We start from the raw sequence: 14,257 nt of genomic DNA on the forward strand, positions 1-14,257 counted from the left end.
TCGTACAGTAACATTAAGGCCCAATCGTAGGCCCCACCGATATTTTTCAAATTGAAGCGTACCGTCCACAACATAGGATGATCCAAGCCGTCCATGGTTTGGATCATCCTATGGTGTGGTTCGTACCAATTTAGGCCCCACCCATATTTTTGAAAATGAAGTGTACCGTCCAGACCATAGATGATGGGCCATCAAATGTAAATAGGCCACAATGTAAATAGGTTGTGCCCCAAAAATCATTTCCATAGGATGATCACAACCCTACAATCTATAGAGGTTGCATAAGATGTAGTTTCTATTTAGATCGGAGGGCTAGAATCAGCCTATGGAAATAATATTATGGGACACAACCTATTTACGTTTATGGCCCATCAAATGAACGGTTTGGATTATCCTATGGTGTGGTATGGGCGGGGCCTAAGTTGTTCAAAGATGGGCCCACCATTCCACCAACTGTTTCTGTTGGGCCCACCAACTGTTTTCACATATGATCTAAGACCGTGTGGCTTGCCTCAACACCCTTGATTTCACATTACGCATCCTCCCATGGGACTCTATGAAACCCAAATCTCACTTTTACTGTTGATAGTAAGACTGTCATTTGCCATTTCAAAAAAAGTAAGACTGTCATTTGGAAGTGGAAAAATGAGGGTACATTTGTTTTGGTAAGCCAGGTGCATTTATTAAATTATGTACAGATGAAGAGCATAGTCGTAATTGGAAAGTTTAGATTGATGCCTTGTTTTGCGTAGGTAAACCACCACAAAAAAATAATGGGGCAAGTGGGCAACAAAATATTTTGCTAGTACTATTCTCGCCCAAAAGTATGTGGCCAAGGCTTGGTAAGGCCAATTATATGGATGGTCCGGATCCTCCTGCTAGATAATCACTAATCATGCATGCAATGCTGATTTGAACTGGGTGTTAGTCATGAATATGAAACAAGCTCACCATTAATTCATTTGCACTCCCACATTTCTTTTACATTGGCTGTTAGGTTTCATCTTTTTGCTTTGATAAGTTCCATTAACAGCAGGCTTGATCTTAATGGCCTCCAATAGATAGGAAGACATGCACATGTGGGACCGATAACGAGTTTACAGGCAAGCAGGTAATTGACAGAAACCACAGCTAAAATACCTGCAACAATAACACTACATACACTAAAACAAACATCTAGAATAATAGACCAAGTGGATTCATCATGCACTCCAGTACGGCCAAATAACACACAGTAGTAGACCAAATAACTGTTACAGTCTTGTGGGAGAAGAACACAAAACAACCAAGGTAAAAGAATAAGTTCTCACGTCTTGAGGGAAACCCTCTGCAACTGCAACTGAAGTTTTCAAAAGTAGATTTTTTATAATTTTTTTTGTAAAGAGTCTCATCCCTTATTAAATACGAACTACTTGGATAGTGATCCCAGAAAAGTCGCATAGACCAAACAACTCCTAAAAAAACTCCTAGAGTACTATGCATTTGGGATTCTCTACAAAGTCAATCTGGAAAAAGAAAAGGTAGTTGAGAAATGCATGCAACATTCTAGTCCCCTTGGAAAGAACCTTGTCCTCAAGGTTCAAAGTGTGGGAAGCATTCTTAAAGATGTTGCCAAACTTCCCATGTAGCATCCTCAGGAGCCATGTTGGATCATTGAACTAGCACATGTCTGTCAGTCCTATTATTTTTCCTCACTATGCAGCATTGTAAGAGAGCCACTGGCTCAACCATGAACTGCCCTTCATCATTGAATAATTGTAGGATTAATTGTGGCACAGAACCCTTTTCAAGTTGTCGCTTCAAGCATGATACATGAAAAACTTGATGAATTATTTCCTTCATCAAAAGAGCCAGTCACGTACGCAAGCAAGAATCTGAAAGGTACATACTCAAATTTTTGGAAACATAGTGTAATTTCATAATTTTCTCTTATTGTTTGCTGATTGGGCCTGGATCATACCCTCTAATTTTAGGAAACTTAAACCCTAAATTGGAATCGTGAGTTTTTTAGGTTTTTTTGTTTTCTAATAACCAACAAAACTAAAAGTACAGAAATTTCAAAATTTTCTCTTATTTTTTGGAGTCGTGAGGACGGTTATTAGGGTTTCTGTTTTCTAAACAAAACTAGAAGGTATAGATATTTCAAAATTTTCTCTTATATTTTTGCTAATTGGACTTGGATCATACCCTCAAATATTAGGAAACATAACCCTAAATTGGAATCGAAACATAACCCTAAATTGGAATCTTGACTACAGTTATTAGGGTTTTTGTTTTCTAATAACCCTAAATTAGAATCTTGAGGACGGTTATTAGGGCTTTAAACTGAGAGAATGTCACTCATGCTGAGATCTACAATTTTGATTAGTAGGGTTTTTAATGGTTTTGATGTTTGAGAGGTCTAAAATTCAATGCAAAGATAAATTTTTCGCACTATATGACATAAGTGTGCAATTTCTTGAAAATCATGGATAACATGAGCTCTAATCATTTTTAGTGGTTGTTTTTTAATGTTTTGAGCTTGGTAGCAAATCATGAATCATCTTTTAGATGTTTTCCATAATTTACTTGTAATTTTTGGGTCATTTTCGTGAAAATTGCATCTTTAGTTGTGATTTTGCCTTTTATTGCTTTTCAATGATATTTTGGAATAAAATTATTTTTAATGCTTATAGTTGGATATGATGAGCATGCTAACAAGTTTTAAATCTTATATTGAATAATTTTCATTAATTGTTTGGCATTTTTGACCATTTTTTGGTGAAAATTACATGTTTGGTGAAAATTTTGCCTTTTCTTCATTTTTAAGGTTGTTTTGAACTTAGATTAATTCAAATGGTTGCTTTTGATTATGTTGACCATGCTAGCAGATTATAAATCACATATAGAGTAATTCTTATGATTTATTTTGAATTTTTGAGCCTTATTTGTGAAAATTGCATGTTATGTTGAGTGCTTTCAATTTTTTTTTTCAATGTTAAATGAATGGAACCCATGCTATATGTCAACCTAGACATCTAAACTTCTAGGGTCACTTCCAAATCATGTCTAGACCTTCCAAATTCCATGAGTCTCATTTTAGGAGACACACTTTGTCTCATCTAGAGAGTTTACTTATAGGAGACTACCCCCAAGTCTCATAAGTTGTACCCCCATTTGAGTTAAAGACTAATTTAGTCTGTAGTTGCCTTATTTCTCTATTTATCATTGCATGGGCAATGATAAGGATGCTTAGAACCCACCTTTGTGTCTATGAGACTTACTCAATCTCATTAGCACCCTTGTTTATCTTATGTCATTTTAGGAGTCGAGTCTTTGACTTATTTACCCTCACGCTTCGATAGCGTTACTAGTGAGTCTTTGACTTATTTGCCCCATTTTGGTAGCGTTAATAGCAAATCTTTAACTTATTTGCCCCCATTCTTGGTAGCGTTAATAATGAGTCTTTAACTTATTTGCCCCTTATTTTGATAGCGTTAATAGCGAGTCTTTGACTTATTTGCCCCATTTCTTAGTGTTGATTGTTTATGAGTCTATCTCATAGACTATCAGTTTGTCCTTTAGTTTAGTAGTTTACCTATTAGATAGGAGTGTGTCCTTTAGTGTTGTTGTCACTCTCCTTTAGAGACTTGTTTAGCCTTGATAGAGCTTTGCTTACTTGGGATCTTAGCTTTCATAGTGGGACATTAGTTTACTCGTTTTGGGATTATTTCACTTTTAGTGAGTTTGTTTGTTTGGAGTTTTCCCTTAGCCTTAGGGTTTGGCCCTAGGGTGTTGCTTTGTGTATTCCCTTAGGTCTTTGACCAAAAGGGTAAAAACATTTTAAAATCTAAAAACATCATCACTAAATTGTTTTACCATTTTAAGTTTGTGTTTCTTAATATCAAATGCCAAAATTTGTAATTTCTTCCGGTGGTTTCTTCTCAATTTTTTTGCTTTATTGATTTTTTTTTCTTTTGGGGTTCTTTCTAAGCTCAAGGATGTTGCATCCAGGATTTCATCATCTAGAATTCTGCAACAAAAAAACAAGCGGTAAGAATGCGACTTAGGGTTTTTCTTATATTGTTTATATTTTTTAATTTGATTTTTTTTAACTTCCCTAAATATTTTTTTTTCAACTCAGTATTGAGACGTTCAAACAAACTAGGAATATTTGAAGATCAAATTAATCAATATAAGATGGACGGCTCTCATCTAAAGAGAGAGAGAGCCTAACATATATTTGTTTTAGGAAAGGTTTTGAGAATCTATAAAAGCTTATGTTTGATTGGAAATAAAATCTGCCTCCTTTAGGAATCACTTATCTTATGTTGTTTTCCTCGTTGAACTATCGTCACTAGTTTTAGACCCCATAATTAACTGAAGTTTTGGAATTTGGGTTGAGCTTTTACCTTAAAATCAGGTCGGGTTCGGGTTGATTCCTACTCAATTTTTAGCAAAAGCTCAACCTGACCTGACCCAAGTTGCACTCCTCAATTAACCCCAACAGTCCCCCTTTTGATCCTATAACAAACAGCTTGTAATATCTTCCATCTCACCAATTCAGTCACCCTCAACCACCCGTTAGTCCCTTGAAACTAGAAGTACTGAGGAAAGTTCCTCGGACCCGACCTAAGCCAAGTTTCTTGGACTACCGTACTTACTTCTTTCCACCATTACTCATTTTGTTTTTTATTTTTAAATAGTACATACAATTCTCTTCTTCACATAACTTTAATTTTCTTTCAGTTTCTTTTATATCTAAAATTTTTTTCACACCCGTGCATCACACGCTTTGTCCCACTAGTATTCTTAATAGGATCAATTACTGTTGCATGCTGGAGAGTTGAAAAAATGACGAGAAAATGTTGAGTTTTGAAAAAACACTAACAAATGCTACTTTATTAAAAAAGAACTTTTTAGGACGAAAATATCCCTAACCTTACTTTATCTTTCTCTTCTTTGTTTTTACACTTTATCTTTCCGGCGATAGAAGCCTTCTTCTCCGGCGACAAAAGCCTTCTTCTCCGGCGAAACATCTTCATTTCTCCGGCATATGCTCATTTGTCTTAAGAGGTTAGAAGGAGTTCTCTAGAGACGCCCCTTTCTCATTTTCTTTTTCTTCCTCCAAATATCCAAAATCTCATTATCTTTGTAAGTATTTCCCCTTTTCTAGTGGCTGTAGCCAAAATCAGTTGCCCAAAGAGCTTTCACTAGGCAAAAGGGTAGTGGAAGCCAAAATGGTACTCGAAGCAAAATGTAAGTTAGGCAAAAATGATAGTCGAAGCCCAAAAAATGCTAGTTGAAGCCAAAAAAAAGTTACTCCAAGCCAAAAATAATAGTCGAATCCAAAAAATGATAGTCGAAGCAAAAAAAAATGATAGTCGAAGCAAAAAAAAATGATAGTCGAAGCCAACAAATATTTCTCGGAGCTAAAATATATTAGTTAAAGACGAAAAAAGTTCCAAATGTTACTGGAATTTAAAAGTTTTAGTCGCAGCCAAAAACATGTTAGTCGAAGCAAAAAAACCAGTTATTCGAAGCCTAAAAAACTTTAGTCGAAGCGAAAAACACAACGGCGAATCTTACAGGAAACACATTTTTCACTTCGACCAAGTAATTTTTGGCTTCGACCAAGTAAATTTTGGCTTCGATTATCCTGTTTTGGCTTCGAGTACCTGTTTTTGCGTTGAGAAGAAGAGGGGGAGATCTCTGAAAATAACTAATCATTTGATGTCCATTGAATAGCACGAAAATGATGAACATATGACTTTGTCATAGCATCTCTTTTACAAGTTTAGAAGTTAAGAGAGGTAGTGGAGTTTTCCATTAGCCACAGTAACACAACAAAAAATTATCAAATGGGGTTTCTCAGCATGTCCATAATCCAATTTCTCCTTCTCATCTTCCCATTCTATTTTATTCCTCTGCTCACATGACGATATAAACACTGATAGATCGGTGCTCTTGGCTTTCAAGAAAGGCATAGTTGTTGATCTTCAGAATCCCTCAGGACAAAGGAGCATCTGCTGCAAGAGAAATGAGATGTTTCGCCGGAGAAGAAGGCTTCTATCGCCGGAAAATCTCGTCGTTTCACACAAAATGCGTCTGAGTAAAACCTAGAAATGAAAGAGTGTAAAACCTGCAAGTAAAAGAGTAAAATGGTAAAACCAGGAAGAGAAAGATTAAAGTAAGTTGAGGGGTATTTTTGTCCCTAGCAACCTTTCTTTTAATAAAGTAGCATTTGTTAGTGTTTTTTCAAAACTCAACATTTTCTCGTCATTTTTTCAACTCTCCAGCATGCAACAGTAATTGATCCTTCTTAATATTAAGAACTGAGCATACCGATTATTCTGCGTAGATAGATTGCAAAAAATGCTCATCTTGAGAAAATTTTCCTATTTTTAATTAAAGACCAATCCGAGAGCATATAAATCTACAAAAAATATCTAGGTTGCAAAAAAAGAAAAAATCATCATGAAGGGTAGAATGGTCATTTTGAAAAGTAATGGCACGGCGGTATTCACCGCTTTAGCATCATCAGTTTTTTCTAGTAAATGACGAATCTCACTTTACATGGTTTTTTGGACATAAAATGGGCGTAAAACAAATTTTATCCACATTAGAAAAATGGGCGTAAATTTTGTTTTACGCCCATCTAACGTAGAGAGAAACAGACTAGAGGGGTCTTAAACGGGGAGGGCATAGGACGGCATGCATTTTAAATTAGGAACATTTATCTTGTATGGCATCATGAGGCCACCCACATGGTTGATCTCACCCTGAACGGACACCCTATGTATAAGATAAAAGGACAAAAAAATAATAGTTTGTAGTGTTATATGTTATTAAGTATATTATATTACTAATAATGTATTTTATATTGTAAACTATGTTACATTAAAATAATGTATTTGAAGGGAAAGTCAAAGTTTTGATACTTGTGCAAGTTCCCTCCATTAATTTGAAGGGAAAAATTAAAGTCTTGAGAGTTGTGCAAGTTCCCTCTATCTTTTTCATTTTGGAATCTTTTCAATGTTTTGGTGGGAATTATTTGAAATTGTTGAATCCCACATGGAGATTTGGGATTCAAACCCGTTCACTCCTTCTTCTATAAATAGGAGATGGTTTCACTCATCTCATTCAAGTTCTTTGGAGCTCTTTCTCTTTGAGAGAGCACCATAAAAGAACTTCAAGTTTAATACATACATATATATATATATATATATATATATATATATATATATATATATATATATATATATGAGGAAAAGGATTGTACGCTCGACCGTACCTAAAGTTAGGTACGGTAGAGTGCCAAATCACATGGGTCCCCCATTTTTGGTGGGCATCTAAACCATTCATTTGCAAGGCCCCATCATAGATAGGGTGCATACCAAAAATCAGCACCATTGAATCATCCTAACCCCTCCAAAACTGGAGGCCAAAATGGGCAGATTTGTGGACAAACACTGTCTGTCCATTTTGGCCTCCACAAATGGATGGGTTAGGATGATCCTATGGAGCTGATTTTTGGTATGCACCCTATCTATGATGGGGCCTTGCAAATGAATGGTTTAGATGCCCACCAAAAATATGGGACCCATGTGATTTGGCACTCTACCGTACCTAACTTTAGGTACGGTCGAGCGTACAATCATATACCTCTATATATATATATATTACTTATATATAAAGTTGGTTGTGGTACGCTGAGGGTGTGCCACGTGGCACCCCCTCTGCAAACCGCATCCAGCCCTATTTTTTAACGCAAAAAATACAAACTGTCCTTTTTTTAATACGGAAAAAACCCAAACCGTCCTTTTTTTTAACGCAAAAAACCCAAACCATGGTGCTGTGGTGCTGCCACGTGGCACCCCCTCTATAACCGGATTTTTTAAGAAATTTTTTTTTGTAGGAATTTGCTACCCACCATCCCCGAGGCAACAACTCGCCTGTGCTAACTTGGAGGTGCAAAGATTTGCAGAAGTACTATTTGTGAAAAGGTGGCTAGCAATAAATCTAGCAAAAAGTAATAATCACTACGGCTATGTGAAAAAAGATTGGCAGAATACTAAGTTTAAAATGAAAAATTACGGACAAATGGAAGCAAAGTTGAAAAATTACGGAAAAAATACCAAAACAATGTAGTAAAATATGACAATTACTGAAAAAAACTACAAATAAAATCTACATGCATTCCAAGATATATCTTTCAATCATATGTCCTATTTATTAAATTAATATTAATAAATATGTAAACCGCATTCCAATCACCATTCAACAGAAAAGTCTATACCGATGCGAATACCAATAGATGCGAAATACCAATCGATGCGAATAGGTAGGTATCATTTAATCTAACATTACGTCTTTTCAGAAATGCCTCTTCCCCTCCACCAAATTAAATACATTTCAGCAGTGCATCCTTCTATTCCAACTTCAATATTCCAATCTAGAAGCTTCAATATTCCAATCTATAGTCATCCACACCATCTTCTCCTTGTCTCTGTCCATCGTCAATCCCATATCTGTTTCTTCTAATTTATTTTGCTTCGGATCCAAGATTATTACCAGACACAAGTACTCTTTGATTGTGCTAATTTATGTGATATTATTTTACAACTCTTTTATTATTTTTTGAGAAAAGAGAAACAACACCCAGCCATTATTTCCCCCATTTTGGCTGGGCTTTGTTTCCCGTAACGAATATATAATTTTTAGTATATATTGTTAGTGGAAACGTGCCAGAGATTCTTGAAGCCTAAATGGGTATTTTTAGGGAGGAAAAATGGAAAATGATTATATACACCCACCTTTTGCAGCATTTTTGCAATTATTGTTTGGATTTTTCTGAAATATCATTTTAAGGAAAAGACAATTAAAAGTGGTGCAATTATCATTTTTTAGGTGTGTGTCGTTGGTTAGGTGGGTTCCACTGTAGATATTGCATATATCAATTGGATCTAAAAATAATAAATAGGGTTTTGCTAGCGTCCATCGCGGAAGGCATTTTGCGGATGGTATGTTGCATGTGAAAGCAGCCACGTCAGATGAATAAATGAATTAAGACAAAATCTGTTCAAAAGTGAGCCTGTGGGGTTGAAAGACCAAAACAGAGGAAAAGTCCTATACTGGGGCGTTTGTATCTAAGAAAAAGAAATTTTTCCAAGGAAAAAACATTCCATGAAATACAAAGTATATGGTCTAGGGCGTTTGCAATATTCCTTAAAAATAAAAATAAAAAATAGATTTTGTAAAACAAAATCTCATAATTTTCTCTATATCCAAACAGCCTGTCATAAATGATAGAAATCTGTGAAAAAGTCTTTTTCCCATTATCTTTTTGTCAATTATAAGTTATAACACTGCGTTCAATCCTAGAGGAAATAAAAGAACAGGTGGACCCCACTGCTTGAATGGTCTAGATCATGTTGATTCATCCAATGACACCGTATCTTTTAATACCATATTTTCGGGTGAACAATTGTACATGGTACACCCCTTTCCATAGGCCAAAACAAAAAACAAAAAAAATTTAGCAAACTATACACCTTTGTACACTCCTTGCCTATTTGCTATATCAACACACTTGTAAAGGTACCGCATTAACTTTAGACCCATTTTTTTATAATAAATCAGGTCTCGATAATATGTATCTATTTACCTTATTTGAAATATAAATAAGGTATTAAAAATCAAGGAATTTATCAACACACTTTTAAATATAACCCGTTTTTTAAACCTTATTTTGGAATTGAAAAAACGCCTAAAATCAAGGAATGGAAAAATCACCTAAAATCAAGGATTGATTAAAATAATCTCTCTCTACGGATTAAATCTCCTAAAATTATTAGGGTTATCAATATTTTATCACATATCCATCTCCATCCCGATTTTATCAAGATCATATCCCATTTTATCACGATCATAATTTTTTCTTCGGCCGACTAGTATATCTATATAAAGCTGGATGTGGTACGCTGAGGGTGTGCCACGTGGCATCCCTTTGCAAACCGCATTTTATATTAAAGCACCCCCTATGACTTTCAACCGTTTCTGCACCTATTGCCATGCTGGCACTAAATCCCACGTGGCACTCTCAAACCCCGAATTATTATACGAAAATTCTCTCCGCGAGTTTCTCTTCTAGAAATAATCGACACCGACATTTCATTCCCACAACACTTCATCTTATATATTTAGTGTCTCCTCTCTCCGCGAGCCCACATTTCACTCCATTCACGCCCCTTTTCACTGCATCTGCCAGTCCCTCATCACTGTGTCCGACGTCCCTTCTCACCATGCCGCCCATATCTCCCATATCTCTCCATCTGCAAACCTAATATCTCTCTCTCTCTCTCTCTCTCTCTCTCTCTCCATTCGTTTCAGGCGGAATTTCTGGGCAGCGAGTTTGTTGTGCCAAATTTCTGGGTGATTTAAATTTTTCCAGATGTGACAAACCACTCTTTCGTGCCTTAATAGTGGCATTTTCTTTTTTAAATGATGCACTCCACTGTATTTTTCACTTTCTTTGCAGCAGCCATGAATTGACAAAAGAGGTAGTGTTTCATTGAGTTTGGAGTCATATTATCAAAACAAGAGAGCGGGGAGAAAGGACTTCCGGGTCCTGAAGTGGAGGCGTGAAGGGATCAATCGCGAGGCAGTGTATTATTTTTGCTTCCATGTTTTCCTTTGTTCCATGTAATCATGTGTCACCCTCACATAAAGAAGTCTTTGAAGGCAAAATCAAGCGAATAAGAGGCATTTAGAACATAAGAATATTAGACGAATTATATTGAAATTTTCACATAGATTATACATCACCCTACCAGTAGTCTACTGATAGCCTGCTCACATTACTACATTCGTAGATATGCAACTACAAACATGGATAGCAGTTGACGGTTTTCCATTTGGTTTTCTTCACTGTTCTAAAGGATTTCTCTGTTCCGAGATTTTCATATACCTGTTCTTTTCATTTTTTTTTATGGTTATACCCATTCTTTTCATTGGTATTGTGAAGTAGATTTGATATATTTTCCTTTATTGTTTATATGAACTTTGAAATTTTAATACTCTGTTTCTCATGTCGTGCTCTGTTATATATATTTTTTACTGACAGTTCAATTGCTAAATTTCTTATCATGTCTGGCTCCATCCTCTATTAAATAATATATTACTGTTGTTAGTGTTATTGTTGATGTTGATGTTGTGATAAATTTGCATCACATAAATCAATTTTTCAATATTTTAACATTGTTTGAATTGCAGGGATGAGTTAGGTCTTATTGTCGTTGAGAAATGATGTGTCTAAAGCCTTATTATTGAAGGACCAACATTGGCTTTCTCAATCTCTGTTCTTAGAGTTGGTCAACACTTTGCATCTAGCAATCTGTTCTTTTGGTTTTTTTTTTCAGGGATATGTCCTCTCCTCAGAGATACAATTCAGATTTTATGTAGAAGCTTTCTTCTAGGATTGGCAATTCAAAGTTGAGAGTTAGGCCATGATTTCTTCCATAGGTGAATGCTTTGTAGAAGCAATATGTTCTTTTGGTTTTTTCTTCTAGGATTGGCAACTCAAAGTTGAGAGTTAGGCCATGATTTCTTCCATGGGTAAATGGTTTGTAGGAATTGTAATCAATCACGATCGGTGACACTAGAATTATGAAACCTAGCTTGCTATTGTTTATCGATATCCACCTATGCTTTTCATTTTTAAATTTGACATGAAGGTTTGTTTAGACAACTTTAAGCTATTGTGCATCGATATCCATCTATGCCTTTTATTTTTAAATTGGAAAGGTTGTTTAAACAATTTTAATTTTCTTCCGGTTTCTTTAAGATCTACAATTACTTTCACCCCGTGCATCGCACGGGTTATCCCACTAGAATGTGAGAAGCTGAGGCTTCGCCACGTGTCACCCCTACTGTATTTCGAAATTTAATAACGCATTAAGGGGATGTGGCACACTGTTTCACACGTATTCCTCCATCACACGTAGATAGAGAGAGTGTTATAGATAGTTTTTTAGAATACTAATTTTTCTTCGCCCTGTGCATCGCACGGGACTGCAACTAGTGTGTGTATATATATATATATATATATATATATGAGGAAACTGTTGGTGCGCTTAAGCTCACCAAACTTATGGTGCGCTTAAGCGCCCAATCACATGTGTCCCACATTTTCTGTGGTGATCCAAACCATTCATTTGCAAGGCCCTATCATAGATAGGGTGTGTACCAAAAATCAGCTCCATAGGATCATCCTAACCCCTCCATTTGTGGAGGACAAAAATGGGCAGATTTGTGGACAAACAATGTCTGTCCATTTTGACCTCCACAAATGGATGGGTTAGGATGATCCTATGGAGCTGATTTTTGGTACACACCCCATCTATGTAAGGGCCTTTCAAATGAATGCTTTGGATCATCCTAACAAAGTGGGCCCCCATGTGATTGGGCGTTTAAGCGCACCATAAGTTTGGTGAGCTTAAGCGCACCAACAGTTCTCTCTCTCTCTCTCTCTCTCTCTCTCTATATATATATATATATATATATATATATATATATATATATATATAGAGGAAACTATTGGTGCGCTTAAGCTCACCATTTTTTTGGTGCGCTTAAGTTGTTATAACGCCTCCCATTCGTTTAAATGTATGGGTCCCGCTTAAGCGCACCAATGGGAGGCGTTATAACAACTTAAGCGCACCATCACCAACAGTTCTCTCTCTCTCTCTCTCTCTCACACACACACACACACACACACACACACACACACACACACACACATATATATATATATATATATATATGGAGGCGTTATAACAACTTAAGCGCACGCACCAAAAAAATGGTGCGCTTAAGCTCACCGACAGTTTTCTCATATATATATATATATATATATATATATATATATATATATATATATATATATATATATATATATATATATAGAGGAGAGAGAGAGAGAGAGAGAGAGAGAGAGAGAGAGAGAGAGAGAGAGAGAGAACGGCTCCTACACACATGTGTAGATAAGTTATCTACACACTAGCTTAAAATACAGTGGGGGGCCACATTATTTGGGTGATCCAAACCATTCATATTTAAGGCCCTCTCATAGATAGGGTGTCCACAAAAAATCAGATCCATAGGATCATCCTAACCATTCGAACTTTGGAGGCAAAAAATGAACTAATTTGTGAAGGTTTAAAGACATCCATTTTACCTCCACAAATCGTAGGGTTGGGATGATCCTATGGATCTGATTTTTTGTAGACACCGTATCTATGTGAGGGCCTTTAAAATGGATGGCTTGGATCACCCAAACAATGTGGGCCCCCACTGTATTTTAAGCTAGTGTGTAGAGAACTCTCTACACATATGTGTAGGAAGCGTTTTCTCATATATATATATATATATATATATATATATATATATATATAGAGAGAGAGAGAGAGAGAGAGAGAGAGAGAGAGAGAGGATTGTACGGTACGCTCGAGTGCCCAATCACATATGGGCCCACTTTGTTAGGATGATCCAAAGCATTCATTTGAAAGTCCCTTACATAGATGGGATGTGTACCAAAAATCAGCTCCATAGGATCATCCTAACCCATCGATTTGTGGAGGGCAAAATGGGCAGACTACAAATCTGCCCATTTTTCCCTCCACTTTTGGAGGGGTTAGGATGATTCAATAGAGCTGATTTTTGGTACACATCCTATCTATGATAGGGCCTTGCAAATGAATGCTTTGGATCACCACAAAAATGTGGGACCCATGTGATTGGGGGTACCACGGTGTCCGGAGGAAAGAAAGTGTTTTCCGCGGTAGATCTCACTCCTCGAAGTACCAGAGGTTATTTAAGAGCCACTCATGTATGCAACCAACAATCTCAAAGGTACCCAAATTTCATAATTTCCTACATAAATTGTTAGGGTACAGAACCCTAATTTAGGGTTGTTAATAAATGTTTCCTAATAGCCCTAAATTTCAAAATTTCGCCAAATATTAAGGAACAGAAACCCTAATTTAGGGTTGTTAAGGAACAGAAATCCTAATTTAGGGTTATTAATAAATGTTTCCTAATAGCCCTAAATTTCAAAATTTCCCCAAATATGAAGGAACAAAAACCCTAATTTAGGGTTATTAATGAATGTTTCCTAATAGCCCTAAATTTCAAAATTTCCCCAAATATTAAGGAACAGAAACCCTAAAATGGTAAGGCACTTTTCGGCGAAATCCCCGAATAAATACCAGATTTTTTG

Source organism: Tasmannia lanceolata, unplaced genomic scaffold, assembly GCF_043159265.1.
Source record: "Tasmannia lanceolata isolate RefF3 unplaced genomic scaffold, GAP_Taslan_0.1 ptg000019l, whole genome shotgun sequence".
NCBI lineage: Eukaryota > Viridiplantae > Streptophyta > Magnoliopsida > Canellales > Winteraceae > Tasmannia > Tasmannia lanceolata.